Genomic DNA, 24,001 nt, shown 5'->3' with positions numbered 1-24,001 from the left:
CATTTCCAACAAGCTGTTGCTTACGGCCAAACCACTCTGACAACGCCTGATCCCGTCTGATCTCAGAAGCTAAACAGAGTTGGGCCTGGTTAGTACTTGAGTGGGAGACTGCCTAGGAATACCAGGTACTGTAAGCATTTTATTTTGTCTTCTTGCAGAAATCTGTTTGAATTTTCCTTCTGCTAGCAAGGCAATAATTTTCCTTCTGGGCGCAAGGCAAGGCAAGGCAAGAAAAACGGCACATTTCCAGCAAACTGTTGCTCACGGCCAAACCACTCTGACAATGCCTGATCCCGTCTGATTTCAGAAGCTAAACAGAGTTGGGCCTGGTTAGTACTTGAGTGGGAGACTGCCTAGGAATACCAGGTACTGTAAGCATTTTATTTTGTCTTCTTGCAGAAATCTGTTTGAATTTTCCTTCTGCTCGCAAGGCAAGAATTTTCCTTCTGGGCGCAAGGCAAGGCAAGGCAAGGCAAGGCAAGGCACACATTTCCAGACTGTTGTTTACGTCCAAACCACTCTGACAATGCCTGATCCTGTCTGATCTGAGAAGCTAAACAGAGTTGGGCCTGGTTAGTACTTGAGTGTGAGACTGCCTAGGAATACCAGGTACTGTAAGCATTTTATTTTGTCTTCTTGCAGAAATCTGTTTGAATTTTCCTTCTGGTCGCAAGGCAAGAATTTTCCTTCTGATCGCAAGGCAAGAAAAACGGCACATTTCCAACAAGCTGTTGCTTACGGCCAAACCACTCTGACAACGCCTGATCCCGTCTGATCTCAGAAGCTAAACAGAGTTGGGCCTGGTTAGTACTTGAGTGGGAGACTGCCTAGGAATACCAGGTACTGTAAGCATTTTATTTTGTCTTCTTGCAGAAATCTGTTTGAATTTTCCTTCTGCTCGCAAGGCAATAATTTTCCTTCTGGGTGCAAGGCAAGGCAAGGCAAGAAAAACGGCACATTTCCAGCAAACTGTTGCTCACGGCCAAACCACTCTGACAATGCCTGATCCCGTCTGATTTCAGAAGCTAAACAGAGTTGGGCCTGGTTAGTACTTGAGTGGGAGACTGCCTAGGAATACCAGGTACTGTAAGCATTTTATTTTGTCTTCTTGCAGAAATCTGTTTGAATTTTCCTTCTGCTCGCAAGGCAAGAATTTTCCTTCTGGGCGCAAGGCAAGGCAAGGCAAGGCAAGGCACACATTTCCAGACTGTTGTTTACGTCCAAACCACTCTGACAATGCCTGATCCTGTCTGATCTGAGAAGCTAAACAGAGTTGGGCCTGGTTAGTACTTGAGTGTGAGACTGCCTAGGAATACCAGGTACTGTAAGCATTTTATTTTGTCTTCTTGCAGAAATCTGTTTGAATTTTCCTTCTGGTCGCAAGGCAAGAATTTTCCTTCTGATCGCAAGGCAAGAAAAACGGCACATTTCCAACAAGCTGTTGCTTACGGCCAAACCACTCTGACAACGCCTGATCCCGTCTGATCTCAGAAGCTAAACAGAGTTGGGCCTGGTTAGTACTTGAGTGGGAGACTGCCTAGGAATACCAGGTACTGTAAGCATTTTATTTTGTCTTCTTGCAGAAATCTGTTTGAATTTTCCTTCTGCTCGCAAGGCAATAATTTTCCTTCTGGGCGCAAGGCAAGGCAAGGCAAGAAAAACGGCACATTTCCAGCAAACTGTTGCTCACGGCCAAACCACTCTGACAATGCCTGATCCCGTCTGATTTCAGAAGCTAAACAGAGTTTTGCCTGGTTAGTACTTGAGTGGGAGACTGCCTAGGAATACCAGGTACTGTAAGCATTTTATTTTGTCTTCTTGCAGAAATCTGTTTGAATTTTCCTTCTGCTCGCAAGGCAAGAATTTTCCTTCTGGGCGCAAGGCAAGGCAAGGCAAGGCACACATTTCCAGACTGTTGTTTACGTCCAAACCACTCTGACAATGCCTGATCCTGTCTGATCTGAGAAGCTAAACAGAGTTGGGCCTGGTTAGTACTTGAGTGTGAGACTGCCTAGGAATACCAGGTACTGTAAGCATTTTATTTTGTCTTCTTGCAGAAATCTGTTTGAATTTTCCTTCTGCTCGCAAGGCAAGAATTTTCCTTCTGGGCGCAAGGCAAGGCAAGGCAAGGCAAGGCAAGGCAAGGCAAGGCAAGGCAAGGCAAGGCAAGGCAAGGCACACATTTCCAGACTGTTGTTTACGTCCAAACCACTCTGACAATGCCTGATCCTGTCTGATCTGAGAAGCTAAACAGAGTTGGGCCTGGTTAGTACTTGAGTGTGAGACTGCCTAGGAATACCAGGTACTGTAAGCATTTTATTTTGTCTTCTTGCAGAAATCTGTTTGAATTTTCCTTCTGGTCGCAAGGCAAGAATTTTCCTTCTGATCGCAAGGCAAGAAAAACGGCACATTTCCAACAAGCTGTTGCTTACGGCCAAACCACTCTGACAACGCCTGATCCCGTCTGATCTCAGAAGCTAAACAGAGTTGGGCCTGGTTAGTACTTGAGTGGGAGACTGCCTAGGAATACCAGGTACTGTAAGCATTTTATTTTGTCTTCTTGCAGAAATCTGTTTGAATTTTCCTTCTGCTAGCAAGGCAATAATTTTCCTTCTGGGCGCAAGGCAAGGCAAGGCAAGAAAAACGGCACATTTCCAGCAAACTGTTGCTCACGGCCAAACCACTCTGACAATGCCTGATCCCGTCTGATTTCAGAAGCTAAACAGAGTTGGGCCTGGTTAGTACTTGAGTGGGAGACTGCCTAGGAATACCAGGTACTGTAAGCATTTTATTTTGTCTTCTTGCAGAAATCTGTTTGAATTTTCCTTCTGCTCGCAAGGCAAGAATTTTCCTTCTGGGCGCAAGGCAAGGCAAGGCAAGGCAAGGCAAGGCACACATTTCCAGACTGTTGTTTACGTCCAAACCACTCTGACAATGCCTGATCCTGTCTGATCTGAGAAGCTAAACAGAGTTGGGCCTGGTTAGTACTTGAGTGTGAGACTGCCTAGGAATACCAGGTACTGTAAGCATTTTATTTTGTCTTCTTGCAGAAATCTGTTTGAATTTTCCTTCTGGTCGCAAGGCAAGAATTTTCCTTCTGATCGCAAGGCAAGAAAAACGGCACATTTCCAACAAGCTGTTGCTTACGGCCAAACCACTCTGACAACGCCTGATCCCGTCTGATCTCAGAAGCTAAACAGAGTTGGGCCTGGTTAGTACTTGAGTGGGAGACTGCCTAGGAATACCAGGTACTGTAAGCATTTTATTTTGTCTTCTTGCAGAAATCTGTTTGAATTTTCCTTCTGCTCGCAAGGCAATAATTTTCCTTCTGGGTGCAAGGCAAGGCAAGGCAAGAAAAACGGCACATTTCCAGCAAACTGTTGCTCACGGCCAAACCACTCTGACAATGCCTGATCCCGTCTGATTTCAGAAGCTAAACAGAGTTGGGCCTGGTTAGTACTTGAGTGGGAGACTGCCTAGGAATACCAGGTACTGTAAGCATTTTATTTTGTCTTCTTGCAGAAATCTGTTTGAATTTTCCTTCTGCTCGCAAGGCAAGAATTTTCCTTCTGGGCGCAAGGCAAGGCAAGGCAAGGCAAGGCACACATTTCCAGACTGTTGTTTACGTCCAAACCACTCTGACAATGCCTGATCCTGTCTGATCTGAGAAGCTAAACAGAGTTGGGCCTGGTTAGTACTTGAGTGTGAGACTGCCTAGGAATACCAGGTACTGTAAGCATTTTATTTTGTCTTCTTGCAGAAATCTGTTTGAATTTTCCTTCTGGTCGCAAGGCAAGAATTTTCCTTCTGATCGCAAGGCAAGAAAAACGGCACATTTCCAACAAGCTGTTGCTTACGGCCAAACCACTCTGACAACGCCTGATCCCGTCTGATCTCAGAAGCTAAACAGAGTTGGGCCTGGTTAGTACTTGAGTGGGAGACTGCCTAGGAATACCAGGTACTGTAAGCATTTTATTTTGTCTTCTTGCAGAAATCTGTTTGAATTTTCCTTCTGCTCGCAAGGCAATAATTTTCCTTCTGGGCGCAAGGCAAGGCAAGGCAAGAAAAACGGCACATTTCCAGCAAACTGTTGCTCACGGCCAAACCACTCTGACAATGCCTGATCCCGTCTGATTTCAGAAGCTAAACAGAGTTTTGCCTGGTTAGTACTTGAGTGGGAGACTGCCTAGGAATACCAGGTACTGTAAGCATTTTATTTTGTCTTCTTGCAGAAATCTGTTTGAATTTTCCTTCTGCTCGCAAGGCAAGAATTTTCCTTCTGGGCGCAAGGCAAGGCAAGGCAAGGCACACATTTCCAGACTGTTGTTTACGTCCAAACCACTCTGACAATGCCTGATCCTGTCTGATCTGAGAAGCTAAACAGAGTTGGGCCTGGTTAGTACTTGAGTGTGAGACTGCCTAGGAATACCAGGTACTGTAAGCATTTTATTTTGTCTTCTTGCAGAAATCTGTTTGAATTTTCCTTCTGGTCGCAAGGCAAGAATTTTCCTTCTGATCGCAAGGCAAGAAAAACGGCACATTTCCAACAAGCTGTTGCTTACGGCCAAACCACTCTGAGAACGCCTGATCCCGTCTGATCTCAGAAGCTAAACAGAGTTGGGCCTGGTTAGTACTTGAGTGGGAGACTGCCTAGGAATACCAGGTACTGTAAGCATTTTATTTTGTCTTCTTGCAGAAATCTGTTTGAATTTTCCTTCTGCTCGCAAGGCAAGAATTTTCCTTCTGGGAGCAAGGCAAGGCAAGGCAAGGCAAGGCAAGGCAAGGCAAGGCAAGGCACACATTTCCAGACTGTTGTTTACATCCAAACCACTCTGACAATGCCTGATCCTGTCTGATCTGAGAAGCTAAACAGAGTTGGGCCTGGTTAGTACTTGAGTGTGAGACTGCCTAGGAATACCAGGTACTGTAAGCATTTTATTTTGTCTTCTTGCAGAAATCTGTTTGAATTTTCCTTCTGGTCGCAAGGCAAGAATTTTCCTTCTGATCGCAAGGCAAGAAAAACGGCACATTTCCAACAAGCTGTTGCTTACGGCCAAACCACTCTGACAACGCCTGATCCCGTCTGATCTCAGAAGCTAAACAGAGTTGGGCCTGGTTAGTACTTGAGTGGGAGACTGCCTAGGAATACCAGGTACTGTAAGCATTTTATTTTGTCTTCTTGCAGAAATCTGTTTGAATTTTCCTTCTGGTCGCAAGGCAAGAATTTTCCTTCTGATCGCAAGGCAAGAAAAACGGCACATTTCCAACAAGCTGTTGCTTACGGCCAAACCACTCTGACAACGCCTGATCCCGTCTGATCTCAGAAGCTAAACAGAGTTGGGCCTGGTTAGTACTTGAGTGGGAGACTGCCTAGGAATACCAGGTACTGTAAGCATTTTATTTTGTCTTCTTGCAGAAATCTGTTTGAATTTTCCTTCTGCTCGCAAGGCAAGAATTTTCCTTCTGGGCGCAAGGCAAGGCAAGGCAAGGCAAGGCAAGGCACACATTTCCAGACTGTTGTTTACGTCCAAACCACTCTGACAACGCCTGATCCCATCTGATCTCAGAAGCTAAACAGAGTTGGGCCTGGTTAGTACTTGAGTGGGAGACTGCCTAGGAATACCAGGTACTGTAAGCATTTTATTTTGTCTTCTTGCAGAAATCTGTTTGAATTTTCCTTCTGGTCGCAAGGCAAGAATTTTCCTTCTGATCGCAAGGCAAGAAAAACGGCACATTTCCAACAAGCTGTTGCTTACGGCCAAACCACTCTGACAACGCCTGATCCCGTCTGATCTCAGAAGCTAAACAGAGTTGGGCCTGGTTAGTACTTGAGTGGGAGACTGCCTAGGAATACCAGGTACTGTAAGCATTTTATTTTGTCTTCTTGCAGAAATCTGTTTGAATTTTCCTTCTGCTCGCAAGGCAATAATTTTCCTTCTGGGCGCAAGGCAAGGCAAGGCAAGAAAAACGGCACATTTCCAGCAAACTGTTGCTCACGGCCAAACCACTCTGACAATGCCTGATCCCGTCTGATTTCAGAAGCTAAACAGAGTTTTGCCTGGTTAGTACTTGAGTGGGAGACTGCCTAGGAATACCAGGTACTGTAAGCATTTTATTTTGTCTTCTTGCAGAAATCTGTTTGAATTTTCCTTCTGCTCGCAAGGCAAGAATTTTCCTTCTGGGCGCAAGGCAAGGCAAGGCAAGGCACACATTTCCAGACTGTTGTTTACGTCCAAACCACTCTGACAATGCCTGATCCTGTCTGATCTGAGAAGCTAAACAGAGTTGGGCCTGGTTAGTACTTGAGTGTGAGACTGCCTAGGAATACCAGGTACTGTAAGCATTTTATTTTGTCTTCTTGCAGAAATCTGTTTGAATTTTCCTTCTGGTCGCAAGGCAAGAATTTTCCTTCTGATCGCAAGGCAAGAAAAACGGCACATTTCCAACAAGCTGTTGCTTACGGCCAAACCACTCTGACAACGCCTGATCCCGTCTGATCTCAGAAGCTAAACAGAGTTGGGCCTGGTTAGTACTTGAGTGGGAGACTGCCTAGGAATACCAGGTACTGTAAGCATTTTATTTTGTCTTCTTGCAGAAATCTGTTTGAATTTTCCTTCTGGTCGCAAGGCAAGAATTTTCCTTCTGATCGCAAGGCAAGAAAAACGGCACATTTCCAACAAGCTGTTGCTTACGGCCAAACCACTCTGACAACGCCTGATCCCGTCTGATCTCAGAAGCTAAACAGAGTTGGGCCTGGTTAGTACTTGAGTGGGAGACTGCCTAGGAATACCAGGTACTGTAAGCATTTTATTTTGTCTTCTTGCAGAAATCTGTTTGAATTTTCCTTCTGCTCGCAAGGCAAGAATTTTCCTTCTGGGCGCAAGGCAAGGCAAGGCAAGGCAAGGCACACATTTCCAGACTGTTGTTTACGTCCAAACCACTCTGACAACGCCTGATCCCATCTGATCTCAGAAGCTAAACAGAGTTGGGCCTGGTTAGTACTTGAGTGGGAGACTGCCTAGGAATACCAGGTACTGTAAGCATTTTATTTTGTCTTCTTGCAGAAATCTGTTTGAATTTTCCTTCTGGTCGCAAGGCAAGAATTTTCCTTCTGATCGCAAGGCAAGAAAAACGGCACATTTCCAACAAGCTGTTGCTTACGGCCAAACCACTCTGACAACGCCTGATCCCGTCTGATCTCAGAAGCTAAACAGAGTTGGGCCTGGTTAGTACTTGAGTGGGAGACTGCCTAGGAATACCAGGTACTGTAAGCATTTTATTTTGTCTTCTTGCAGAAATCTGTTTGAATTTTCCTTCTGCTCGCAAGGCAAGAATTTTCCTTCTGGGCGCAAGGCAAGGCAAGGCAAGGCAAGGCAAGGCAAGGCAAGGCACACATTTCCAGACTGTTGTTTACGTCCAAACCACTCTGACAATGCCTGATCCTGTCTGATCTGAGAAGCTAAACAGAGTTGGGCCTGGTTAGTACTTGAGTGTGAGACTGCCTAGGAATACCAGGTACTGTAAGCATTTTATTTTGTCTTCTTGCAGAAATCTGTTTGAATTTTCCTTCTGGTCGCAAGGCAAGAATTTTCCTTCTGATCGCAAGGCAAGAAAAACGGCACATTTCCAACAAGCTGTTGCTTACGGCCAAACCACTCTGACAACGCCTGATCCCGTCTGATCTCAGAAGCTAAACAGAGTTGGGCCTGGTTAGTACTTGAGTGGGAGACTGCCTAGGAATACCAGGTACTGTAAGCATTTTATTTTGTCTTCTTGCAGAAATCTGTTTGAATTTTCCTTCTGCTAGCAAGGCAATAATTTTCCTTCTGGGCGCAAGGCAAGGCAAGGCAAGAAAAACGGCACATTTCCAGCAAACTGTTGCTCACGGCCAAACCACTCTGACAATGCCTGATCCCGTCTGATTTCAGAAGCTAAACAGAGTTGGGCCTGGTTAGTACTTGAGTGGGAGACTGCCTAGGAATACCAGGTACTGTAAGCATTTTATTTTGTCTTCTTGCAGAAATCTGTTTGAATTTTCCTTCTGCTCGCAAGGCAAGAATTTTCCTTCTGGGCGCAAGGCAAGGCAAGGCAAGGCAAGGCAAGGCACACATTTCCAGACTGTTGTTTACGTCCAAACCACTCTGACAATGCCTGATCCTGTCTGATCTGAGAAGCTAAACAGAGTTGGGCCTGGTTAGTACTTGAGTGTGAGACTGCCTAGGAATACCAGGTACTGTAAGCATTTTATTTTGTCTTCTTGCAGAAATCTGTTTGAATTTTCCTTCTGGTCGCAAGGCAAGAATTTTCCTTCTGATCGCAAGGCAAGAAAAACGGCACATTTCCAACAAGCTGTTGCTTACGGCCAAACCACTCTGACAACGCCTGATCCCGTCTGATCTCAGAAGCTAAACAGAGTTGGGCCTGGTTAGTACTTGAGTGGGAGACTGCCTAGGAATACCAGGTACTGTAAGCATTTTATTTTGTCTTCTTGCAGAAATCTGTTTGAATTTTCCTTCTGCTCGCAAGGCAATAATTTTCCTTCTGGGTGCAAGGCAAGGCAAGGCAAGAAAAACGGCACATTTCCAGCAAACTGTTGCTCACGGCCAAACCACTCTGACAATGCCTGATCCCGTCTGATTTCAGAAGCTAAACAGAGTTGGGCCTGGTTAGTACTTGAGTGGGAGACTGCCTAGGAATACCAGGTACTGTAAGCATTTTATTTTGTCTTCTTGCAGAAATCTGTTTGAATTTTCCTTCTGCTCGCAAGGCAAGAATTTTCCTTCTGGGCGCAAGGCAAGGCAAGGCAAGGCAAGGCACACATTTCCAGACTGTTGTTTACGTCCAAACCACTCTGACAATGCCTGATCCTGTCTGATCTGAGAAGCTAAACAGAGTTGGGCCTGGTTAGTACTTGAGTGTGAGACTGCCTAGGAATACCAGGTACTGTAAGCATTTTATTTTGTCTTCTTGCAGAAATCTGTTTGAATTTTCCTTCTGGTCGCAAGGCAAGAATTTTCCTTCTGATCGCAAGGCAAGAAAAACGGCACATTTCCAACAAGCTGTTGCTTACGGCCAAACCACTCTGACAACGCCTGATCCCGTCTGATCTCAGAAGCTAAACAGAGTTGGGCCTGGTTAGTACTTGAGTGGGATCCTGCCTAGGAATACCAGGTACTGTAAGCATTTTATTTTGTCTTCTTGCAGAAATCTGTTTGAATTTTCCTTCTGCTCGCAAGGCAATAATTTTCCTTCTGGGCGCAAGGCAAGGCAAGGCAAGAAAAACGGCACATTTCCAGCAAACTGTTGCTCACGGCCAAACCACTCTGACAATGCCTGATCCCGTCTGATTTCAGAAGCTAAACAGAGTTTTGCCTGGTTAGTACTTGAGTGGGAGACTGCCTAGGAATACCAGGTACTGTAAGCATTTTATTTTGTCTTCTTGCAGAAATCTGTTTGAATTTTCCTTCTGCTCGCAAGGCAAGAATTTTCCTTCTGGGCGCAAGGCAAGGCAAGGCAAGGCACACATTTCCAGACTGTTGTTTACGTCCAAACCACTCTGACAATGCCTGATCCTGTCTGATCTGAGAAGCTAAACAGAGTTGGGCCTGGTTAGTACTTGAGTGTGAGACTGCCTAGGAATACCAGGTACTGTAAGCATTTTATTTTGTCTTCTTGCAGAAATCTGTTTGAATTTTCCTTCTGGTCGCAAGGCAAGAATTTTCCTTCTGATCGCAAGGCAAGAAAAACGGCACATTTCCAACAAGCTGTTGCTTACGGCCAAACCACTCTGAGAACGCCTGATCCCGTCTGATCTCAGAAGCTAAACAGAGTTGGGCCTGGTTAGTACTTGAGTGGGAGACTGCCTAGGAATACCAGGTACTGTAAGCATTTTATTTTGTCTTCTTGCAGAAATCTGTTTGAATTTTCCTTCTGCTCGCAAGGCAATAATTTTCCTTCTGGGTGCAAGGCAAGGCAAGGCAAGAAAAACGGCACATTTCCAGCAAACTGTTGCTCACGGCCAAACCACTCTGACAATGCCTGATCCCGTCTGATTTCAGAAGCTAAACAGAGTTGGGCCTGGTTAGTACTTGAGTGGGAGACTGCCTAGGAATACCAGGTACTCTAAGCATTTTATTTTGTCTTCTTGCAGAAATCTGTTTGAATTTTCCTTCTGCTCGCAAGGCAAGAATTTTCCTTCTGGGCGCAAGGCAAGGCAAGGCAAGGCAAGGCACACATTTCCAGACTGTTGTTTACGTCCAAACCACTCTGACAATGCCTGATCCTGTCTGATCTGAGAAGCTAAACAGAGTTGGGCCTGGTTAGTACTTGAGTGTGAGACTGCCTAGGAATACCAGGTACTGTAAGCATTTTATTTTGTCTTCTTGCAGAAATCTGTTTGAATTTTCCTTCTGGTCGCAAGGCAAGAATTTTCCTTCTGATCGCAAGGCAAGAAAAACGGCACATTTCCAACAAGCTGTTGCTTACGGCCAAACCACTCTGACAACGCCTGATCCCGTCTGATCTCAGAAGCTAAACAGAGTTGGGCCTGGTTAGTACTTGAGTGGGAGACTGCCTAGGAATACCAGGTACTGTAAGCATTTTATTTTGTCTTCTTGCAGAAATCTGTTTGAATTTTCCTTCTGCTCGCAAGGCAATAATTTTCCTTCTGGGCGCAAGGCAAGGCAAGGCAAGAAAAACGGCACATTTCCAGCAAACTGTTGCTCACGGCCAAACCACTCTGACAATGCCTGATCCCGTCTGATTTCAGAAGCTAAACAGAGTTTTGCCTGGTTAGTACTTGAGTGGGAGACTGCCTAGGAATACCAGGTACTGTAAGCATTTTATTTTGTCTTCTTGCAGAAATCTGTTTGAATTTTCCTTCTGCTCGCAAGGCAAGAATTTTCCTTCTGGGCGCAAGGCAAGGCAAGGCAAGGCACACATTTCCAGACTGTTGTTTACGTCCAAACCACTCTGACAATGCCTGATCCTGTCTGATCTGAGAAGCTAAACAGAGTTGGGCCTGGTTAGTACTTGAGTGTGAGACTGCCTAGGAATACCAGGTACTGTAAGCATTTTATTTTGTCTTCTTGCAGAAATCTGTTTGAATTTTCCTTCTGGTCGCAAGGCAAGAATTTTCCTTCTGATCGCAAGGCAAGAAAAACGGCACATTTCCAACAAGCTGTTGCTTACGGCCAAACCACTCTGAGAACGCCTGATCCCGTCTGATCTCAGAAGCTAAACAGAGTTGGGCCTGGTTAGTACTTGAGTGGGAGACTGCCTAGGAATACCAGGTACTGTAAGCATTTTATTTTGTCTTCTTGCAGAAATCTGTTTGAATTTTCCTTCTGCTCGCAAGGCAAGAATTTTCCTTCTGGGCGCAAGGCAAGGCAAGGCAAGGCAAGGCAAGGCACACATTTCCAGACTGTTGTTTACGTCCAAACCACTCTGACAATGCCTGATCCTGTCTGATCTGAGAAGCTAAACAGAGTTGGGCCTGGTTAGTACTTGAGTGTGAGACTGCCTAGGAATACCAGGTACTGTAAGCATTTTATTTTGTCTTCTTGCAGAAATCTGTTTGAATTTTCCTTCTGGTCGCAAGGCAAGAATTTTCCTTCTGATCGCAAGGCAAGAAAAACGGCACATTTCCAACAAGCTGTTGCTTACGGCCAAACCACTCTGACAACGCCTGATCCCGTCTGATCTCAGAAGCTAAACAGAGTTGGGCCTGGTTAGTACTTGAGTGGGAGACTGCCTAGGAATACCAGGTACTGTAAGCATTTTATTTTGTCTTCTTGCAGAAATCTGTTTGAATTTTCCTTCTGCTCGCAAGGCAATAATTTTCCTTCTGGGCGCAAGGCAAGGCAAGGCAAGAAAAACGGCACATTTCCAGCAAACTGTTGCTCACGGCCAAACCACTCTGACAATGCCTGATCCCGTCTGATTTCAGAAGCTAAACAGAGTTGGGCCTGGTTAGTACTTGAGTGTGAGACTGCCTAGGAATACCAGGTACTGTAAGCATTTTATTTTGTCTTCTTGCAGAAATCTGTTTGAATTTTCCTTCTGCTCGCAAGGCAAGAATTTTCCTTCTGGGCGCAAGGCAAGGCAAGGCAAGGCAAGGCAAGGCACACATTTCCAGACTGTTGTTTACGTCCAAACCACTCTGACAATGCCTGATCCTGTCTGATCTGAGAAGCTAAACAGAGTTGGGCCTGGTTAGTACTTGAGTGTGAGACTGCCTAGGAATACCAGGTACTGTAAGCATTTTATTTTGTCTTCTTGCAGAAATCTGTTTGAATTTTCCTTCTGGTCGCAAGGCAAGAATTTTCCTTCTGATCGCAAGGCAAGAAAAACGGCACATTTCCAACAAGCTGTTGCTTACGGCCAAACCACTCTGACAACGCCTGATCCCGTCTGATCTCAGAAGCTAAACAGAGTTGGGCCTGGTTAGTACTTGAGTGGGAGACTGCCTAGGAATACCAGGTACTGTAAGCATTTTATTTTGTCTTCTTGCAGAAATCTGTTTGAATTTTCCTTCTGCTCGCAAGGCAATAATTTTCCTTCTGGGTGCAAGGCAAGGCAAGGCAAGAAAAACGGCACATTTCCAGCAAACTGTTGCTCACGGCCAAACCACTCTGACAATGCCTGATCCCGTCTGATTTCAGAAGCTAAACAGAGTTGGGCCTGGTTAGTACTTGAGTGGGAGACTGCCTAGGAATACCAGGTACTCTAAGCATTTTATTTTGTCTTCTTGCAGAAATCTGTTTGAATTTTCCTTCTGCTCGCAAGGCAAGAATTTTCCTTCTGGGCGCAAGGCAAGGCAAGGCAAGGCAAGGCACACATTTCCAGACTGTTGTTTACGTCCAAACCACTCTGACAATGCCTGATCCTGTCTGATCTGAGAAGCTAAACAGAGTTGGGCCTGGTTAGTACTTGAGTGTGAGACTGCCTAGGAATACCAGGTACTGTAAGCATTTTATTTTGTCTTCTTGCAGAAATCTGTTTGAATTTTCCTTCTGGTCGCAAGGCAAGAATTTTCCTTCTGATCGCAAGGCAAGAAAAACGGCACATTTCCAACAAGCTGTTGCTTACGGCCAAACCACTCTGACAACGCCTGATCCCGTCTGATCTCAGAAGCTAAACAGAGTTGGGCCTGGTTAGTACTTGAGTGGGAGACTGCCTAGGAATACCAGGTACTGTAAGCATTTTATTTTGTCTTCTTGCAGAAATCTGTTTGAATTTTCCTTCTGCTCGCAAGGCAATAATTTTCCTTCTGGGCGCAAGGCAAGGCAAGGCAAGAAAAACGGCACATTTCCAGCAAACTGTTGCTCACGGCCAAACCACTCTGACAATGCCTGATCCCGTCTGATTTCAGAAGCTAAACAGAGTTTTGCCTGGTTAGTACTTGAGTGGGAGACTGCCTAGGAATACCAGGTACTGTAAGCATTTTATTTTGTCTTCTTGCAGAAATCTGTTTGAATTTTCCTTCTGCTCGCAAGGCAAGAATTTTCCTTCTGGGCGCAAGGCAAGGCAAGGCAAGGCACACATTTCCAGACTGTTGTTTACGTCCAAACCACTCTGACAATGCCTGATCCTGTCTGATCTGAGAAGCTAAACAGAGTTGGGCCTGGTTAGTACTTGAGTGTGAGACTGCCTAGGAATACCAGGTACTGTAAGCATTTTATTTTGTCTTCTTGCAGAAATCTGTTTGAATTTTCCTTCTGGTCGCAAGGCAAGAATTTTCCTTCTGATCGCAAGGCAAGAAAAACGGCACATTTCCAACAAGCTGTTGCTTACGGCCAAACCACTCTGAGAACGCCTGATCCCGTCTGATCTCAGAAGCTAAACAGAGTTGGGCCTGGTTAGTACTTGAGTGGGAGACTGCCTAGGAATACCAGGTACTGTAAGCATTTTATTTTGTCTTCTTGCAGAAATCTGTTTGAATTTTCCTTCTGCTCGCAAGGCAAGAATTTTCCTTCTGGGAGCAAGGCAAGGCAAGGCAAGGCAAGGCAAGGCAAGGCACACATTTCCAGACTGTTGTTTACGTCCAAACCACTCTGACAATGCCTGATCCTGTCTGATCTGAGAAGCTAAACAGAGTTGGGCCTGGTTAGTACTTGAGTGTGAGACTGCCTAGGAATACCAGGTACTGTAAGCATTTTATTTTGTCTTCTTGCAGAAATCTGTTTGAATTTTCCTTCTGGTCGCAAGGCAAGAATTTTCCTTCTGATCGCAAGGCAAGAAAAACGGCACATTTCCAACAAGCTATTGCTTACGGCCAAACCACTCTGACAACGCCTGATCCCGTCTGATCTCAGAAGCTAAACAGAGTTGGGCCTGGTTAGTACTTGAGTGGGAGACTGCCTAGGAATACCAGGTACTGTAAGCATTTTATTTTGTCTTCTTGCAGAAATCTGTTTGAATTTTCCTTCTGCTAGCAAGGCAATAATTTTCCTTCTGGGCGCAAGGCAAGGCAAGGCAAGAAAAACGGCACATTTCCAGCAAACTGTTGCTCACGGCCAAACCACTCTGACAATGCCTGATCCCGTCTGATTTCAGAAGCTAAACAGAGTTGGGCCTGGTTAGTACTTGAGTGGGAGACTGCCTAGGAATACCAGGTACTGTAAGCATTTTATTTTGTCTTCTTGCAGAAATCTGTTTGAATTTTCCTTCTGCTCGCAAGGCAAGAATTTTCCTTCTGGGCGCAAGGCAAGGCAAGGCAAGGCAAGGCAAGGCACACATTTCCAGACTGTTGTTTACGTCCAAACCACTCTGACAATGCCTGATCCTGTCTGATCTGAGAAGCTAAACAGAGTTGGGCCTGGTTAGTACTTGAGTGTGAGACTGCCTAGGAATACCAGGTACTGTAAGCATTTTATTTTGTCTTCTTGCAGAAATCTGTTTGAATTTTCCTTCTGGTCGCAAGGCAAGAATTTTCCTTCTGATCGCAAGGCAAGAAAAACGGCACATTTCCAACAAGCTGTTGCTTACGGCCAAACCACTCTGACAACGCCTGATCCCGTCTGATCTCAGAAGCTAAACAGAGTTGGGCCTGGTTAGTACTTGAGTGGGAGACTGCCTAGGAATACCAGGTACTGTAAGCATTTTATTTTGTCTTCTTGCAGAAATCTGTTTGAATTTTCCTTCTGCTCGCAAGGCAATAATTTTCCTTCTGGGTGCAAGGCAAGGCAAGGCAAGAAAAACGGCACATTTCCAGCAAACTGTTGCTCACGGCCAAACCACTCTGACAATGCCTGATCCCGTCTGATTTCAGAAGCTAAACAGAGTTGGGCCTGGTTAGTACTTGAGTGGGAGACTGCCTAGGAATACCAGGTACTGTAAGCATTTTATTTTGTCTTCTTGCAGAAATCTGTTTGAATTTTCCTTCTGCTCGCAAGGCAAGAATTTTCCTTCTGGGCGCAAGGCAAGGCAAGGCAAGGCAAGGCACACATTTCCAGACTGTTGTTTACGTCCAAACCACTCTGACAATGCCTGATCCTGTCTGATCTGAGAAGCTAAACAGAGTTGGGCCTGGTTAGTACTTGAGTGTGAGACTGCCTAGGAATACCAGGTACTGTAAGCATTTTATTTTGTCTTCTTGCAGAAATCTGTTTGAATTTTCCTTCTGGTCGCAAGGCAAGAATTTTCCTTCTGATCGCAAGGCAAGAAAAACGGCACATTTCCAACAAGCTGTTGCTTACGGCCAAACCACTCTGACAACGCCTGATCCCGTCTGATCTCAGAAGCTAAACAGAGTTGGGCCTGGTTAGTACTTGAGTGGGAGACTGCCTAGGAATACCAGGTACTGTAAGCATTTTATTTTGTCTTCTTGCAGAAATCTGTTTGAATTTTCCTTCTGCTCGCAAGGCAAGAATTTTCCTTCTGGGCGCAAGGCAAGGCAAGGCAAGAAAAACGGCACATTTCCAGCAAACTGTTGCTCACGGCCAAACCACTCTGACAATGCCTGATCCCGTCTGATTTCAGAAGCTAAACAGAGTTTTGCCTGGTTAGTACTTGAGTGGGAGACTGCCTAGGAATACCAGGTACTGTAAGCATTTTATTTTGTCTTCTTGCAGAAATCTGTTTGAATTTTCCTTCTGCTCGCAAGGCAAGAATTTTCCTTCTGGGCGCAAGGCAAGGCAAGGCAAGGCACACATTTCCAGACTGTTGTTTACGTCCAAACCACTCTGACAATGCCTGATCCTGTCTGATCTGAGAAGCTAAACAGAGTTGGGCCTGGTTAGTACTTGAGTGTGAGACTGCCTAGGAATACCAGGTACTGTAAGCATTTTATTTTGTCTTCTTGCAGAAATCTGTTTGAATTTTCCTTCTGCTCGCAAGGCAAGAATTTTCCTTCTGGGCGCAAGGCAAGGCAAGGCAAGGCAAGGCAAGGCAAGGCAAGGCAAGGCAAGGCAAGGCAAGGCAAGGCAAGGCAAGGCACACATTTCCAGACTGTTGTTTACGTCCAAACCACTCTGACAATGCCTGATCCTGTCTGATCTGAGAAGCTAAACAGAGTTGGGCCTGGTTAGTACTTGAGTGTGAGACTGCCTAGGAATACCAGGTACTGTAAGCATTTTATTTTGTCTTCTTGCAGAAATCTGTTTGAATTTTCCTTCTGGTCGCAAGGCAAGAATTTTCCTTCTGATCGCAAGGCAAGAAAAACGGCACATTTCCAACAAGCTGTTGCTTACGGCCAAACCACTCTGACAACGCCTGATCCCGTCTGATCTCAGAAGCTAAACAGAGTTGGGCCTGGTTAGTACTTGAGTGGGAGACTGCCTAGGAATACCAGGTACTGTAAGCATTTTATTTTGTCTTCTTGCAGAAATCTGTTTGAATTTTCCTTCTGCTAGCAAGGCAATAATTTTCCTTCTGGGCGCAAGGCAAGGCAAGGCAAGAAAAACGGCACATTTCCAGCAAACTGTTGCTCACGGCCAAACCACTCTGACAATGCCTGATCCCGTCTGATTTCAGAAGCTAAACAGAGTTGGGCCTGGTTAGTACTTGAGTGGGAGACTGCCTAGGAATACCAGGTACTGTAAGCATTTTATTTTGTCTTCTTGCAGAAATCTGTTTGAATTTTCCTTCTGCTCGCAAGGCAAGAATTTTCCTTCTGGGCGCAAGGCAAGGCAAGGCAAGGCAAGGCAAGGCACACATTTCCAGACTGTTGTTTACGTCCAAACCACTCTGACAATGCCTGATCCTGTCTGATCTGAGAAGCTAAACAGAGTTGGGCCTGGTTAGTACTTGAGTGTGAGACTGCCTAGGAATACCAGGTACTGTAAGCATTTTATTTTGTCTTCTTGCAGAAATCTGTTTGAATTTTCCTTCTGGTCGCAAGGCAAGAATTTTCCTTCTGATCGCAAGGCAAGAAAAACGGCACATTTCCAACAAGCTGTTGCTTACGGCCAAACCACTCTGACAACGCCTGATCCCGTCTGATCTCAGAAGCTAAACAGAGTTGGGCCTGGTTAGTACTTGAGTGGGAGACTGCCTAGGAATACCAGGTACTGTAAGCATTTTATTTTGTCTTCTTGCAGAAATCTGTTTGAATTTTCCTTCTGCTCGCAAGGCAATAATTTTCCTTCTGGGTGCAAGGCAAGGCAAGGCAAGAAAAACGGCACATTTCCAGCAAACTGTTGCTCACGGCCAAACCACTCTGACAATGCCTGATCCCGTCTGATTTCAGAAGCTAAACAGAGTTGGGCCTGGTTAGTACTTGAGTGGGAGACTGCCTAGGAATACCAGGTACTGTAAGCATTTTATTTTGTCTTCTTGCAGAAATCTGTTTGAATTTTCCTTCTGCTCGCAAGGCAAGAATTTTCCTTCTGGGCGCAAGGCAAGGCAAGGCAAGGCAAGGCACACATTTCCAGACTGTTGTTTACGTCCAAACCACTCTGACAATGCCTGATCCTGTCTGATCTGAGAAGCTAAACAGAGTTGGGCCTGGTTAGTACTTGAGTGTGAGACTGCCTAGGAATACCAGGTACTGTAAGCATTTTATTTTGTCTTCTTGCAGAAATCTGTTTGAATTTTCCTTCTGGTCGCAAGGCAAGAATTTTCCTTCTGATCGCAAGGCAAGAAAAACGGCACATTTCCAACAAGCTGTTGCTTACGGCCAAACCACTCTGACAACGCCTGATCCCGTCTGATCTCAGAAGCTAAACAGAGTTGGGCCTGGTTAGTACTTGAGTGGGAGACTGCCTAGGAATACCAGGTACTGTAAGCATTTTATTTTGTCTTCTTGCAGAAATCTGTTTGAATTTTCCTTCTGCTCGCAAGGCAATAATTTTCCTTCTGGGCGCAAGGCAAGGCAAGGCAAGAAAAACGGCACATTTCCAGCAAACTGTTGCTCACGGCCAAACCACTCTGACAATGCCTGATCCCGTCTGATTTCAGAAGCTAAACAGAGTTTTGCCTGGTTAGTACTTGAGTGGGAGACTGCCTAGGAATACCAGGTACTGTAAGCATTTTATTTTGTCTTCTTGCAGAAATCTGTTTGAATTTTCCTTCTGCTCGCAAGGCAAGAATTTTCCTTCTGGGCGCAAGGCAAGGCAAGGCAAGGCACACATTTCCAGACTGTTGTTTACGTCCAAACCACTCTGACAATGCCTGATCCTGTCTGATCTGAGAAGCTAAACAGAGTTGGGCCTGGTTAGTACTTGAGTGTGAGACTGCCTAGGAATACCAGGTACTGTAAGCATTTTATTTTGTCTTCTTGCAGAAATCTGTTTGAATTTTCCTTCTGGTCGCAAGGCAAGAATTTTCCTTCTGATCGCAAGGCAAGAAAAACGGCACATTTCCAACAAGCTGTTGCTTACGGCCAAACCACTCTGAGAACGCCTGATCCCGTCTGATCTCAGAAGCTAAACAGAGTTGGGCCTGGTTAGTACTTGAGTGGGAGACTGCCTAGGAATACCAGGTACTGTAAGCATTTTATTTTGTCTTCTTGCAGAAATCTGTTTGAATTTTCCTTCTGCTCGCAAGGCAAGAATTTTCCTTCTGGGAGCAAGGCAAGGCAAGGCAAGGCAAGGCAAGGCAAGGCACACATTTCCAGACTGTTGTTTACATCCAAACCACTCTGACAATGCCTGATCCTGTCTGATCTGAGAAGCTAAACAGAGTTGGGCCTGGTTAGTACTTGAGTGTGAGACTGCCTAGGAATACCAGGTACTGTAAGCATTTTATTTTGTCTTCTTGCAGAAATCTGTTTGAATTTTCCTTCTGGTCGCAAGGCAAGAATTTTCCTTCTGATCGCAAGGCAAGAAAAACGGCACATTTCCAACAAGCTGTTGCTTACGGCCAAACCACTCTGACAACGCCTGATCCCGTCTGATCTCAGAAGCTAAACAGAGTTGGGCCTGGTTAGTACTTGAGTGGGAGACTGCCTAGGAATACCAGGTACTGTAAGCATTTTATTTTGTCTTCTTGCAGAAATCTGTTTGAATTTTCCTTCTGGTCGCAAGGCAAGAATTTTCCTTCTGATCGCAAGGCAAGAAAAACGGCACATTTCCAACAAGCTGTTGCTTACGGCCAAACCACTCTGACAACGCCTGATCCCGTCTGATCTCAGAAGCTAAACAGAGTTGGGCCTGGTTAGTACTTGAGTGGGAGACTGCCTAGGAATACCAGGTACTGTAAGCATTTTATTTTGTCTTCTTGCAGAAATCTGTTTGAATTTTCCTTCTGCTCGCAAGGCAAGAATTTTCCTTCTGGGCGCAAGGCAAGGCAAGGCAAGGCAAGGCAAGGCAAGGCACACATTTCCAGACTGTTGTTTACGTCCAAACCACTCTGACAACGCCTGATCCCATCTGATCTCAGAAGCTAAACAGAGTTGGGCCTGGTTAGTACTTGAGTGGGAGACTGCCTAGGAATACCAGGTACTGTAAGCATTTTATTTTGTCTTCTTGCAGAAATCTGTTTGAATTTTCCTTCTGGTCGCAAGGCAAGAATTTTCCTTCTGATCGCAAGGCAAGAAAAACGGCACATTTCCAACAAGCTGTTGCTTACGGCCAAACCACTCTGACAACGCCTGATCCCGTCTGATCTCAGAAGCTAAACAGAGTTGGGCCTGGTTAGTACTTGAGTGGGAGACTGCCTAGGAATACCAGGTACTGTAAGCATTTTATTTTGTCTTCTTGCAGAAATCTGTTTGAATTTTCCTTCTGCTCGCAAGGCAATAATTTTCCTTCTGGGCGCAAGGCAAGGCAAGGCAAGAAAAACGGCACATTTCCAGCAAACTGTTGCTCACGGCCAAACCACTCTGACAATGCCTGATCCCGTCTGATTTCAGAAGCTAAACAGAGTTTTGCCTGGTTAGTACTTGAGTGGGAGACTGCCTAGGAATACCAGGTACTGTAAGCATTTTATTTTGTCTTCTTGCAGAAATCTGTTTGAATTTTCCTTCTGCTCGCAAGGCAAGAATTTTCCTTCTGGGCGCAAGGCAAGGCAAGGCAAGGCACACATTTCCAGACTGTTGTTTACGTCCAAACCACTCTGACAATGCCTGATCCTGTCTGATCTGAGAAGCTAAACAGAGTTGGGCCTGGTTAGTACTTGAGTGTGAGACTGCCTAGGAATACCAGGTACTGTAAGCATTTTATTTTGTCTTCTTGCAGAAATCTGTTTGAATTTTCCTTCTGGTCGCAAGGCAAGAATTTTCCTTCTGATCGCAAGGCAAGAAAAACGGCACATTTCCAACAAGCTGTTGCTTACGGCCAAACCACTCTGACAACGCCTGATCCCGTCTGATCTCAGAAGCTAAACAGAGTTGGGCCTGGTTAGTACTTGAGTGGGAGACTGCCTAGGAATACCAGGTACTGTAAGCATTTTATTTTGTCTTCTTGCAGAAATCTGTTTGAATTTTCCTTCTGGTCGCAAGGCAAGAATTTTCCTTCTGATCGCAAGGCAAGAAAAACGGCACATTTCCAACAAGCTGTTGCTTACGGCCAAACCACTCTGACAACGCCTGATCCCGTCTGATCTCAGAAGCTAAACAGAGTTGGGCCTGGTTAGTACTTGAGTGGGAGACTGCCTAGGAATACCAGGTACTGTAAGCATTTTATTTTGTCTTCTTGCAGAAATCTGTTTGAATTTTCCTTCTGCTCGCAAGGCAAGAATTTTCCTTCTGGGCGCAAGGCAAGGCAAGGCAAGGCAAGGCACACATTTCCAGACTGTTGTTTACGTCCAAACCACTCTGACAACGCCTGATCCCATCTGATCTCAGAAGCTAAACAGAGTTGGGCCTGGTTAGTACTTGAGTGGGAGACTGCCTAGGAATACCAGGTACTGTAAGCATTTTATTTTGTCTTCTTGCAGAAATCTGTTTGAATTTTCCTTCTGGTCGCAAGGCAAGAATTTTCCTTCTGATCGCAAGGCAAGAAAAACGGCACATTTCCAACAAGCTGTTGCTTACGGCCAAACCACTCTGACAACGCCTGATCCCGTCTGATCTCAGAAGCTAAACAGAGTTGGGCCTGGTTAGTACTTGAGTGGGAGACTGCCTAGGAATACCAGGTACTGTAAGCATTTTATTTTGTCTTCTTGCAGAAATCTGTTTGAATTTTCCTTCTGCTCGCAAGGCAAGAATTTTCCTTCTGGGCGCAAGGCAAGGCAAGGCAAGGCAAGGCAAGGCAAGGCACACATTTCCAGACTGTTGTTTACGTCCAAACCACTCTGACAATGCCTGATCCTGTCTGATCTGAGAAGCTAAACAGAGTTGGGCCTGGTTAGTACTTGAGTGTGAGACTGCCTAGGAATACCAGGTACTGTAAGCATTTTATTTTGTCTTCTTGCAGAAATCTGTTTGAATTTTCCTTCTGGTCGCAAGGCAAGAATTTTCCTTCTGATCGCAAGGCAAGAAAAACGGCACATTTCCAACAAGCTGTTGCTTACGGCCAAACCACTCTGACAACGCCTGATCCCGTCTGATCTCAGAAGCTAAACAGAGTTGGGCCTGGTTAGTACTTGAGTGGGAGACTGCCTAGGAATACCAGGTACTGTAAGCATTTTATTTTGTCTTCTTGCAGAAATCTGTTTGAATTTTCCTTCTGCTAGCAAGGCAATAATTTTCCTTCTGGGCGCAAGGCAAGGCAAGGCAAGAAAAACGGCACATTTCCAGCAAACTGTTGCTCACGGCCAAACCACTCTGACAATGCCTGATCCCGTCTGATTTCAGAAGCTAAACAGAGTTGGGCCTGGTTAGTACTTGAGTGGGAGACTGCCTAGGAATACCAGGTACTGTAAGCATTTTATTTTGTCTTCTTGCAGAAATCTGTTTGAATTTTCCTTCTGCTCGCAAGGCAAGAATTTTCCTTCTGGGCGCAAGGCAAGGCAAGGCAAGGCAAGGCAAGGCACACATTTCCAGACTGTTGTTTACGTCCAAACCACTCTGACAATGCCTGATCCTGTCTGATCTGAGAAGCTAAACAGAGTTGGGCCTGGTTAGTACTTGAGTGTGAGACTGCCTAGGAATACCAGGTACTGTAAGCATTTTATTTTGTCTTCTTGCAGAAATCTGTTTGAATTTTCCTTCTGGTCGCAAGGCAAGAATTTTCCTTCTGATCGCAAGGCAAGAAAAACGGCACATTTCCAACAAGCTGTTGCTTACGGCCAAACCACTCTGACAACGCCTGATCCCGTCTGATCTCAGAAGCTAAACAGAGTTGGGCCTGGTTAGTACTTGAGTGGGAGACTGCCTAGGAATACCAGGTACTGTAAGCATTTTATTTTGTCTTCTTGCAGAAATCTGTTTGAATTTTCCTTCTGCTCGCAAGGCAATAATTTTCCTTCTGGGTGCAAGGCAAGGCAAGGCAAGAAAAACGGCACATTTCCAGCAAACTGTTGCTCACGGCCAAACCACTCTGACAATGCCTGATCCCGTCTGATTTCAGAAGCTAAACAGAGTTGGGCCTGGTTAGTACTTGAGTGGGAGACTGCCTAGGAATACCAGGTACTGTAAGCATTTTATTTTGTCTTCTTGCAGAAATCTGTTTGAATTTTCCTTCTGCTCGCAAGGCAAGAATTTTCCTTCTGGGCGCAAGGCAAGGCAAGGCAAGGCAAGGCACACATTTCCAGACTGTTGTTTACGTCCAAACCACTCTGACAATGCCTGATCCTGTCTGATCTGAGAAGCTAAACAGAGTTGGGCCTGGTTAGTACTTGAGTGTGAGACTGCCTAGGAATACCAGGTACTGTAAGCATTTTATTTTGTCTTCTTGCAGAAATCTGTTTGAATTTTCCTTCTGGTCGCAAGGCAAGAATTTTCCTTCTGATCGCAAGGCAAGAAAAACGGCACATTTCCAACAAGCTGTTGCTTACGGCCAAACCACTCTGACAACGCCTGATCCCGTCTGATCTCAGAAGCTAAACAGAGTTGGGCCTGGTTAGTACTTGAGTGGGATCCTGCCTAGGAATACCAGGTACTGTAAGCATTTTATTTTGTCTTCTTGCAGAAATCTGTTTGAATTTTCCTTCTGCTCGCAAGGCAATAATTTTCCTTCTGGGCGCAAGGCAAGGCAAGGCAAGAAAAACGGCACATTTCCAGCAAACTGTTGCTCACGGCCAAACCACTCTGACAATGCCTGATCCCGTCTGATTTCAGAAGCTAAACAGAGTTTTGCCTGGTTAGTACTTGAGTGGGAGACTGCCTAGGAATACCAGGTACTGTAAGCATTTTATTTTGTCTTCTTGCAGAAATCTGTTTGAATTTTCCTTCTGCTCGCAAGGCAAGAATTTTCCTTCTGGGCGCAAGGCAAGGCAAGGCAAGGCACACATTTCCAGACTGTTGTTTACGTCCAAACCACTCTGACAATGCCTGATCCTGTCTGATCTGAGAAGCTAAACAGAGTTGGGCCTGGTTAGTACTTGAGTGTGAGACTGCCTAGGAATACCAGGTACTGTAAGCATTTTATTTTGTCTTCTTGCAGAAATCTGTTTGAATTTTCCTTCTGGTCGCAAGGCAAGAATTTTCCTTCTGATCGCAAGGCAAGAAAAACGGCAC

At 45.3% G+C, this 24,001-nt stretch overlaps 37 non-coding genes and 64 pseudogenes across 37 annotated transcripts; all 101 read left to right on the top strand.

Moving 5' to 3' along the window:
- The first annotated feature begins 18 nt into the window (after positions 1 to 18).
- Positions 19 to 137, top strand: LOC132878029 (5S ribosomal RNA). The gene has a single exon (XR_009653683.1). It is a non-coding gene; the product is annotated as a 5S ribosomal RNA (ribosomal RNA).
- Positions 138 to 259: 122 nt separating this feature from the next.
- LOC132879085 (5S ribosomal RNA) lies at positions 260 to 378 on the top strand (annotated as a pseudogene).
- Positions 379 to 502: 124 nt separating this feature from the next.
- LOC132880281 (5S ribosomal RNA) lies at positions 503 to 621 on the top strand (annotated as a pseudogene).
- A 112-nt stretch (positions 622 to 733) lies between these two features.
- LOC132878017 (5S ribosomal RNA) lies at positions 734 to 852 on the top strand. Its single transcript, XR_009653672.1, has one exon. It is a non-coding gene; the product is annotated as a 5S ribosomal RNA (ribosomal RNA).
- A 122-nt stretch (positions 853 to 974) lies between these two features.
- LOC132879084 (5S ribosomal RNA) lies at positions 975 to 1,093 on the top strand (annotated as a pseudogene).
- A 119-nt stretch (positions 1,094 to 1,212) lies between these two features.
- On the top strand, positions 1,213 to 1,331 carry LOC132880280 (5S ribosomal RNA; annotated as a pseudogene).
- A 112-nt stretch (positions 1,332 to 1,443) lies between these two features.
- Positions 1,444 to 1,562, top strand: LOC132878004 (5S ribosomal RNA). Its single transcript, XR_009653660.1, has one exon. It is a non-coding gene; the product is annotated as a 5S ribosomal RNA (ribosomal RNA).
- Positions 1,563 to 1,684: 122 nt separating this feature from the next.
- Positions 1,685 to 1,803, top strand: LOC132879983 (5S ribosomal RNA; annotated as a pseudogene).
- A 114-nt stretch (positions 1,804 to 1,917) lies between these two features.
- On the top strand, positions 1,918 to 2,036 carry LOC132880279 (5S ribosomal RNA; annotated as a pseudogene).
- Positions 2,037 to 2,195: 159 nt separating this feature from the next.
- Positions 2,196 to 2,314, top strand: LOC132880278 (5S ribosomal RNA; annotated as a pseudogene).
- A 112-nt stretch (positions 2,315 to 2,426) lies between these two features.
- On the top strand, positions 2,427 to 2,545 carry LOC132877993 (5S ribosomal RNA). Its single transcript, XR_009653649.1, has one exon. It is a non-coding gene; the product is annotated as a 5S ribosomal RNA (ribosomal RNA).
- Positions 2,546 to 2,667: 122 nt separating this feature from the next.
- LOC132879082 (5S ribosomal RNA) lies at positions 2,668 to 2,786 on the top strand (annotated as a pseudogene).
- A 124-nt stretch (positions 2,787 to 2,910) lies between these two features.
- Positions 2,911 to 3,029, top strand: LOC132880276 (5S ribosomal RNA; annotated as a pseudogene).
- Positions 3,030 to 3,141: 112 nt separating this feature from the next.
- LOC132877981 (5S ribosomal RNA) lies at positions 3,142 to 3,260 on the top strand. The gene has a single exon (XR_009653638.1). It is a non-coding gene; the product is annotated as a 5S ribosomal RNA (ribosomal RNA).
- A 122-nt stretch (positions 3,261 to 3,382) lies between these two features.
- LOC132879081 (5S ribosomal RNA) lies at positions 3,383 to 3,501 on the top strand (annotated as a pseudogene).
- A 119-nt stretch (positions 3,502 to 3,620) lies between these two features.
- Positions 3,621 to 3,739, top strand: LOC132880275 (5S ribosomal RNA; annotated as a pseudogene).
- Positions 3,740 to 3,851: 112 nt separating this feature from the next.
- Positions 3,852 to 3,970, top strand: LOC132877970 (5S ribosomal RNA). Its single transcript, XR_009653627.1, has one exon. It is a non-coding gene; the product is annotated as a 5S ribosomal RNA (ribosomal RNA).
- A 122-nt stretch (positions 3,971 to 4,092) lies between these two features.
- On the top strand, positions 4,093 to 4,211 carry LOC132879981 (5S ribosomal RNA; annotated as a pseudogene).
- A 114-nt stretch (positions 4,212 to 4,325) lies between these two features.
- On the top strand, positions 4,326 to 4,444 carry LOC132880274 (5S ribosomal RNA; annotated as a pseudogene).
- Positions 4,445 to 4,556: 112 nt separating this feature from the next.
- LOC132876747 (5S ribosomal RNA) lies at positions 4,557 to 4,675 on the top strand. The gene has a single exon (XR_009652452.1). It is a non-coding gene; the product is annotated as a 5S ribosomal RNA (ribosomal RNA).
- Positions 4,676 to 4,814: 139 nt separating this feature from the next.
- Positions 4,815 to 4,933, top strand: LOC132881218 (5S ribosomal RNA; annotated as a pseudogene).
- Positions 4,934 to 5,045: 112 nt separating this feature from the next.
- On the top strand, positions 5,046 to 5,164 carry LOC132877959 (5S ribosomal RNA). Its single transcript, XR_009653616.1, has one exon. It is a non-coding gene; the product is annotated as a 5S ribosomal RNA (ribosomal RNA).
- A 112-nt stretch (positions 5,165 to 5,276) lies between these two features.
- LOC132877947 (5S ribosomal RNA) lies at positions 5,277 to 5,395 on the top strand. The gene has a single exon (XR_009653605.1). It is a non-coding gene; the product is annotated as a 5S ribosomal RNA (ribosomal RNA).
- A 124-nt stretch (positions 5,396 to 5,519) lies between these two features.
- On the top strand, positions 5,520 to 5,638 carry LOC132878058 (5S ribosomal RNA; annotated as a pseudogene).
- A 112-nt stretch (positions 5,639 to 5,750) lies between these two features.
- Positions 5,751 to 5,869, top strand: LOC132877936 (5S ribosomal RNA). Its single transcript, XR_009653594.1, has one exon. It is a non-coding gene; the product is annotated as a 5S ribosomal RNA (ribosomal RNA).
- A 122-nt stretch (positions 5,870 to 5,991) lies between these two features.
- Positions 5,992 to 6,110, top strand: LOC132879980 (5S ribosomal RNA; annotated as a pseudogene).
- A 114-nt stretch (positions 6,111 to 6,224) lies between these two features.
- LOC132880272 (5S ribosomal RNA) lies at positions 6,225 to 6,343 on the top strand (annotated as a pseudogene).
- Positions 6,344 to 6,455: 112 nt separating this feature from the next.
- On the top strand, positions 6,456 to 6,574 carry LOC132877924 (5S ribosomal RNA). Its single transcript, XR_009653583.1, has one exon. It is a non-coding gene; the product is annotated as a 5S ribosomal RNA (ribosomal RNA).
- A 112-nt stretch (positions 6,575 to 6,686) lies between these two features.
- On the top strand, positions 6,687 to 6,805 carry LOC132877912 (5S ribosomal RNA). Its single transcript, XR_009653572.1, has one exon. It is a non-coding gene; the product is annotated as a 5S ribosomal RNA (ribosomal RNA).
- Positions 6,806 to 6,924: 119 nt separating this feature from the next.
- Positions 6,925 to 7,043, top strand: LOC132878057 (5S ribosomal RNA; annotated as a pseudogene).
- A 112-nt stretch (positions 7,044 to 7,155) lies between these two features.
- On the top strand, positions 7,156 to 7,274 carry LOC132877901 (5S ribosomal RNA). The gene has a single exon (XR_009653561.1). It is a non-coding gene; the product is annotated as a 5S ribosomal RNA (ribosomal RNA).
- A 134-nt stretch (positions 7,275 to 7,408) lies between these two features.
- On the top strand, positions 7,409 to 7,527 carry LOC132880271 (5S ribosomal RNA; annotated as a pseudogene).
- A 112-nt stretch (positions 7,528 to 7,639) lies between these two features.
- Positions 7,640 to 7,758, top strand: LOC132877888 (5S ribosomal RNA). Its single transcript, XR_009653549.1, has one exon. It is a non-coding gene; the product is annotated as a 5S ribosomal RNA (ribosomal RNA).
- A 122-nt stretch (positions 7,759 to 7,880) lies between these two features.
- LOC132879080 (5S ribosomal RNA) lies at positions 7,881 to 7,999 on the top strand (annotated as a pseudogene).
- Positions 8,000 to 8,123: 124 nt separating this feature from the next.
- Positions 8,124 to 8,242, top strand: LOC132880270 (5S ribosomal RNA; annotated as a pseudogene).
- Positions 8,243 to 8,354: 112 nt separating this feature from the next.
- On the top strand, positions 8,355 to 8,473 carry LOC132877876 (5S ribosomal RNA). Its single transcript, XR_009653538.1, has one exon. It is a non-coding gene; the product is annotated as a 5S ribosomal RNA (ribosomal RNA).
- Positions 8,474 to 8,595: 122 nt separating this feature from the next.
- Positions 8,596 to 8,714, top strand: LOC132879079 (5S ribosomal RNA; annotated as a pseudogene).
- A 119-nt stretch (positions 8,715 to 8,833) lies between these two features.
- Positions 8,834 to 8,952, top strand: LOC132880269 (5S ribosomal RNA; annotated as a pseudogene).
- Positions 8,953 to 9,064: 112 nt separating this feature from the next.
- On the top strand, positions 9,065 to 9,183 carry LOC132878118 (5S ribosomal RNA; annotated as a pseudogene).
- Positions 9,184 to 9,305: 122 nt separating this feature from the next.
- LOC132879979 (5S ribosomal RNA) lies at positions 9,306 to 9,424 on the top strand (annotated as a pseudogene).
- A 114-nt stretch (positions 9,425 to 9,538) lies between these two features.
- LOC132880268 (5S ribosomal RNA) lies at positions 9,539 to 9,657 on the top strand (annotated as a pseudogene).
- A 112-nt stretch (positions 9,658 to 9,769) lies between these two features.
- On the top strand, positions 9,770 to 9,888 carry LOC132876746 (5S ribosomal RNA). Its single transcript, XR_009652451.1, has one exon. It is a non-coding gene; the product is annotated as a 5S ribosomal RNA (ribosomal RNA).
- Positions 9,889 to 10,010: 122 nt separating this feature from the next.
- Positions 10,011 to 10,129, top strand: LOC132879638 (5S ribosomal RNA; annotated as a pseudogene).
- Positions 10,130 to 10,248: 119 nt separating this feature from the next.
- LOC132880267 (5S ribosomal RNA) lies at positions 10,249 to 10,367 on the top strand (annotated as a pseudogene).
- A 112-nt stretch (positions 10,368 to 10,479) lies between these two features.
- On the top strand, positions 10,480 to 10,598 carry LOC132877864 (5S ribosomal RNA). The gene has a single exon (XR_009653527.1). It is a non-coding gene; the product is annotated as a 5S ribosomal RNA (ribosomal RNA).
- Positions 10,599 to 10,720: 122 nt separating this feature from the next.
- On the top strand, positions 10,721 to 10,839 carry LOC132879978 (5S ribosomal RNA; annotated as a pseudogene).
- A 114-nt stretch (positions 10,840 to 10,953) lies between these two features.
- On the top strand, positions 10,954 to 11,072 carry LOC132880266 (5S ribosomal RNA; annotated as a pseudogene).
- A 112-nt stretch (positions 11,073 to 11,184) lies between these two features.
- Positions 11,185 to 11,303, top strand: LOC132876745 (5S ribosomal RNA). Its single transcript, XR_009652450.1, has one exon. It is a non-coding gene; the product is annotated as a 5S ribosomal RNA (ribosomal RNA).
- Positions 11,304 to 11,427: 124 nt separating this feature from the next.
- LOC132880265 (5S ribosomal RNA) lies at positions 11,428 to 11,546 on the top strand (annotated as a pseudogene).
- A 112-nt stretch (positions 11,547 to 11,658) lies between these two features.
- Positions 11,659 to 11,777, top strand: LOC132877853 (5S ribosomal RNA). Its single transcript, XR_009653516.1, has one exon. It is a non-coding gene; the product is annotated as a 5S ribosomal RNA (ribosomal RNA).
- Positions 11,778 to 11,899: 122 nt separating this feature from the next.
- LOC132879629 (5S ribosomal RNA) lies at positions 11,900 to 12,018 on the top strand (annotated as a pseudogene).
- A 124-nt stretch (positions 12,019 to 12,142) lies between these two features.
- On the top strand, positions 12,143 to 12,261 carry LOC132880264 (5S ribosomal RNA; annotated as a pseudogene).
- A 112-nt stretch (positions 12,262 to 12,373) lies between these two features.
- Positions 12,374 to 12,492, top strand: LOC132877841 (5S ribosomal RNA). The gene has a single exon (XR_009653505.1). It is a non-coding gene; the product is annotated as a 5S ribosomal RNA (ribosomal RNA).
- A 122-nt stretch (positions 12,493 to 12,614) lies between these two features.
- On the top strand, positions 12,615 to 12,733 carry LOC132879635 (5S ribosomal RNA; annotated as a pseudogene).
- A 119-nt stretch (positions 12,734 to 12,852) lies between these two features.
- On the top strand, positions 12,853 to 12,971 carry LOC132880263 (5S ribosomal RNA; annotated as a pseudogene).
- A 112-nt stretch (positions 12,972 to 13,083) lies between these two features.
- On the top strand, positions 13,084 to 13,202 carry LOC132877829 (5S ribosomal RNA). The gene has a single exon (XR_009653494.1). It is a non-coding gene; the product is annotated as a 5S ribosomal RNA (ribosomal RNA).
- A 122-nt stretch (positions 13,203 to 13,324) lies between these two features.
- Positions 13,325 to 13,443, top strand: LOC132879977 (5S ribosomal RNA; annotated as a pseudogene).
- Positions 13,444 to 13,557: 114 nt separating this feature from the next.
- Positions 13,558 to 13,676, top strand: LOC132880260 (5S ribosomal RNA; annotated as a pseudogene).
- Positions 13,677 to 13,788: 112 nt separating this feature from the next.
- Positions 13,789 to 13,907, top strand: LOC132876744 (5S ribosomal RNA). Its single transcript, XR_009652449.1, has one exon. It is a non-coding gene; the product is annotated as a 5S ribosomal RNA (ribosomal RNA).
- Positions 13,908 to 14,036: 129 nt separating this feature from the next.
- On the top strand, positions 14,037 to 14,155 carry LOC132880259 (5S ribosomal RNA; annotated as a pseudogene).
- A 112-nt stretch (positions 14,156 to 14,267) lies between these two features.
- LOC132877817 (5S ribosomal RNA) lies at positions 14,268 to 14,386 on the top strand. Its single transcript, XR_009653483.1, has one exon. It is a non-coding gene; the product is annotated as a 5S ribosomal RNA (ribosomal RNA).
- Positions 14,387 to 14,508: 122 nt separating this feature from the next.
- LOC132879078 (5S ribosomal RNA) lies at positions 14,509 to 14,627 on the top strand (annotated as a pseudogene).
- Positions 14,628 to 14,751: 124 nt separating this feature from the next.
- Positions 14,752 to 14,870, top strand: LOC132880258 (5S ribosomal RNA; annotated as a pseudogene).
- A 112-nt stretch (positions 14,871 to 14,982) lies between these two features.
- On the top strand, positions 14,983 to 15,101 carry LOC132877806 (5S ribosomal RNA). Its single transcript, XR_009653472.1, has one exon. It is a non-coding gene; the product is annotated as a 5S ribosomal RNA (ribosomal RNA).
- Positions 15,102 to 15,223: 122 nt separating this feature from the next.
- Positions 15,224 to 15,342, top strand: LOC132879077 (5S ribosomal RNA; annotated as a pseudogene).
- A 119-nt stretch (positions 15,343 to 15,461) lies between these two features.
- On the top strand, positions 15,462 to 15,580 carry LOC132880257 (5S ribosomal RNA; annotated as a pseudogene).
- Positions 15,581 to 15,692: 112 nt separating this feature from the next.
- On the top strand, positions 15,693 to 15,811 carry LOC132877794 (5S ribosomal RNA). The gene has a single exon (XR_009653461.1). It is a non-coding gene; the product is annotated as a 5S ribosomal RNA (ribosomal RNA).
- A 122-nt stretch (positions 15,812 to 15,933) lies between these two features.
- LOC132879976 (5S ribosomal RNA) lies at positions 15,934 to 16,052 on the top strand (annotated as a pseudogene).
- Positions 16,053 to 16,166: 114 nt separating this feature from the next.
- LOC132880256 (5S ribosomal RNA) lies at positions 16,167 to 16,285 on the top strand (annotated as a pseudogene).
- Positions 16,286 to 16,454: 169 nt separating this feature from the next.
- LOC132880255 (5S ribosomal RNA) lies at positions 16,455 to 16,573 on the top strand (annotated as a pseudogene).
- A 112-nt stretch (positions 16,574 to 16,685) lies between these two features.
- LOC132877783 (5S ribosomal RNA) lies at positions 16,686 to 16,804 on the top strand. Its single transcript, XR_009653450.1, has one exon. It is a non-coding gene; the product is annotated as a 5S ribosomal RNA (ribosomal RNA).
- A 122-nt stretch (positions 16,805 to 16,926) lies between these two features.
- On the top strand, positions 16,927 to 17,045 carry LOC132879075 (5S ribosomal RNA; annotated as a pseudogene).
- A 124-nt stretch (positions 17,046 to 17,169) lies between these two features.
- Positions 17,170 to 17,288, top strand: LOC132880254 (5S ribosomal RNA; annotated as a pseudogene).
- Positions 17,289 to 17,400: 112 nt separating this feature from the next.
- LOC132877771 (5S ribosomal RNA) lies at positions 17,401 to 17,519 on the top strand. Its single transcript, XR_009653438.1, has one exon. It is a non-coding gene; the product is annotated as a 5S ribosomal RNA (ribosomal RNA).
- Positions 17,520 to 17,641: 122 nt separating this feature from the next.
- Positions 17,642 to 17,760, top strand: LOC132879074 (5S ribosomal RNA; annotated as a pseudogene).
- Positions 17,761 to 17,879: 119 nt separating this feature from the next.
- Positions 17,880 to 17,998, top strand: LOC132880253 (5S ribosomal RNA; annotated as a pseudogene).
- A 112-nt stretch (positions 17,999 to 18,110) lies between these two features.
- LOC132877759 (5S ribosomal RNA) lies at positions 18,111 to 18,229 on the top strand. Its single transcript, XR_009653427.1, has one exon. It is a non-coding gene; the product is annotated as a 5S ribosomal RNA (ribosomal RNA).
- A 122-nt stretch (positions 18,230 to 18,351) lies between these two features.
- Positions 18,352 to 18,470, top strand: LOC132879975 (5S ribosomal RNA; annotated as a pseudogene).
- Positions 18,471 to 18,584: 114 nt separating this feature from the next.
- On the top strand, positions 18,585 to 18,703 carry LOC132880252 (5S ribosomal RNA; annotated as a pseudogene).
- Positions 18,704 to 18,815: 112 nt separating this feature from the next.
- On the top strand, positions 18,816 to 18,934 carry LOC132876743 (5S ribosomal RNA). Its single transcript, XR_009652448.1, has one exon. It is a non-coding gene; the product is annotated as a 5S ribosomal RNA (ribosomal RNA).
- A 129-nt stretch (positions 18,935 to 19,063) lies between these two features.
- Positions 19,064 to 19,182, top strand: LOC132881217 (5S ribosomal RNA; annotated as a pseudogene).
- A 112-nt stretch (positions 19,183 to 19,294) lies between these two features.
- LOC132877747 (5S ribosomal RNA) lies at positions 19,295 to 19,413 on the top strand. Its single transcript, XR_009653416.1, has one exon. It is a non-coding gene; the product is annotated as a 5S ribosomal RNA (ribosomal RNA).
- Positions 19,414 to 19,525: 112 nt separating this feature from the next.
- On the top strand, positions 19,526 to 19,644 carry LOC132877736 (5S ribosomal RNA). Its single transcript, XR_009653405.1, has one exon. It is a non-coding gene; the product is annotated as a 5S ribosomal RNA (ribosomal RNA).
- Positions 19,645 to 19,773: 129 nt separating this feature from the next.
- On the top strand, positions 19,774 to 19,892 carry LOC132878055 (5S ribosomal RNA; annotated as a pseudogene).
- Positions 19,893 to 20,004: 112 nt separating this feature from the next.
- Positions 20,005 to 20,123, top strand: LOC132877725 (5S ribosomal RNA). The gene has a single exon (XR_009653394.1). It is a non-coding gene; the product is annotated as a 5S ribosomal RNA (ribosomal RNA).
- A 122-nt stretch (positions 20,124 to 20,245) lies between these two features.
- Positions 20,246 to 20,364, top strand: LOC132879974 (5S ribosomal RNA; annotated as a pseudogene).
- Positions 20,365 to 20,478: 114 nt separating this feature from the next.
- On the top strand, positions 20,479 to 20,597 carry LOC132880251 (5S ribosomal RNA; annotated as a pseudogene).
- A 112-nt stretch (positions 20,598 to 20,709) lies between these two features.
- LOC132877713 (5S ribosomal RNA) lies at positions 20,710 to 20,828 on the top strand. Its single transcript, XR_009653383.1, has one exon. It is a non-coding gene; the product is annotated as a 5S ribosomal RNA (ribosomal RNA).
- Positions 20,829 to 20,940: 112 nt separating this feature from the next.
- Positions 20,941 to 21,059, top strand: LOC132877702 (5S ribosomal RNA). Its single transcript, XR_009653372.1, has one exon. It is a non-coding gene; the product is annotated as a 5S ribosomal RNA (ribosomal RNA).
- Positions 21,060 to 21,178: 119 nt separating this feature from the next.
- On the top strand, positions 21,179 to 21,297 carry LOC132878054 (5S ribosomal RNA; annotated as a pseudogene).
- Positions 21,298 to 21,409: 112 nt separating this feature from the next.
- LOC132877691 (5S ribosomal RNA) lies at positions 21,410 to 21,528 on the top strand. The gene has a single exon (XR_009653361.1). It is a non-coding gene; the product is annotated as a 5S ribosomal RNA (ribosomal RNA).
- A 129-nt stretch (positions 21,529 to 21,657) lies between these two features.
- Positions 21,658 to 21,776, top strand: LOC132880249 (5S ribosomal RNA; annotated as a pseudogene).
- A 112-nt stretch (positions 21,777 to 21,888) lies between these two features.
- On the top strand, positions 21,889 to 22,007 carry LOC132877679 (5S ribosomal RNA). The gene has a single exon (XR_009653350.1). It is a non-coding gene; the product is annotated as a 5S ribosomal RNA (ribosomal RNA).
- Positions 22,008 to 22,129: 122 nt separating this feature from the next.
- On the top strand, positions 22,130 to 22,248 carry LOC132879073 (5S ribosomal RNA; annotated as a pseudogene).
- A 124-nt stretch (positions 22,249 to 22,372) lies between these two features.
- On the top strand, positions 22,373 to 22,491 carry LOC132880248 (5S ribosomal RNA; annotated as a pseudogene).
- A 112-nt stretch (positions 22,492 to 22,603) lies between these two features.
- Positions 22,604 to 22,722, top strand: LOC132877668 (5S ribosomal RNA). Its single transcript, XR_009653339.1, has one exon. It is a non-coding gene; the product is annotated as a 5S ribosomal RNA (ribosomal RNA).
- A 122-nt stretch (positions 22,723 to 22,844) lies between these two features.
- LOC132879072 (5S ribosomal RNA) lies at positions 22,845 to 22,963 on the top strand (annotated as a pseudogene).
- Positions 22,964 to 23,082: 119 nt separating this feature from the next.
- On the top strand, positions 23,083 to 23,201 carry LOC132880247 (5S ribosomal RNA; annotated as a pseudogene).
- A 112-nt stretch (positions 23,202 to 23,313) lies between these two features.
- On the top strand, positions 23,314 to 23,432 carry LOC132878117 (5S ribosomal RNA; annotated as a pseudogene).
- Positions 23,433 to 23,554: 122 nt separating this feature from the next.
- On the top strand, positions 23,555 to 23,673 carry LOC132879972 (5S ribosomal RNA; annotated as a pseudogene).
- A 114-nt stretch (positions 23,674 to 23,787) lies between these two features.
- LOC132880246 (5S ribosomal RNA) lies at positions 23,788 to 23,906 on the top strand (annotated as a pseudogene).
- Positions 23,907 to 24,001: the final 95 nt, after the last annotated feature.

Source organism: Neoarius graeffei (assembly GCF_027579695.1).
Source record: "Neoarius graeffei isolate fNeoGra1 chromosome 18 unlocalized genomic scaffold, fNeoGra1.pri SUPER_18_unloc_1, whole genome shotgun sequence".
Lineage (NCBI taxonomy): Eukaryota > Metazoa > Chordata > Actinopteri > Siluriformes > Ariidae > Neoarius > Neoarius graeffei.
The sequence above is the reverse complement of the archived record's forward strand: the minus strand, read 5'-3'. Positions and strand labels throughout refer to the sequence as shown.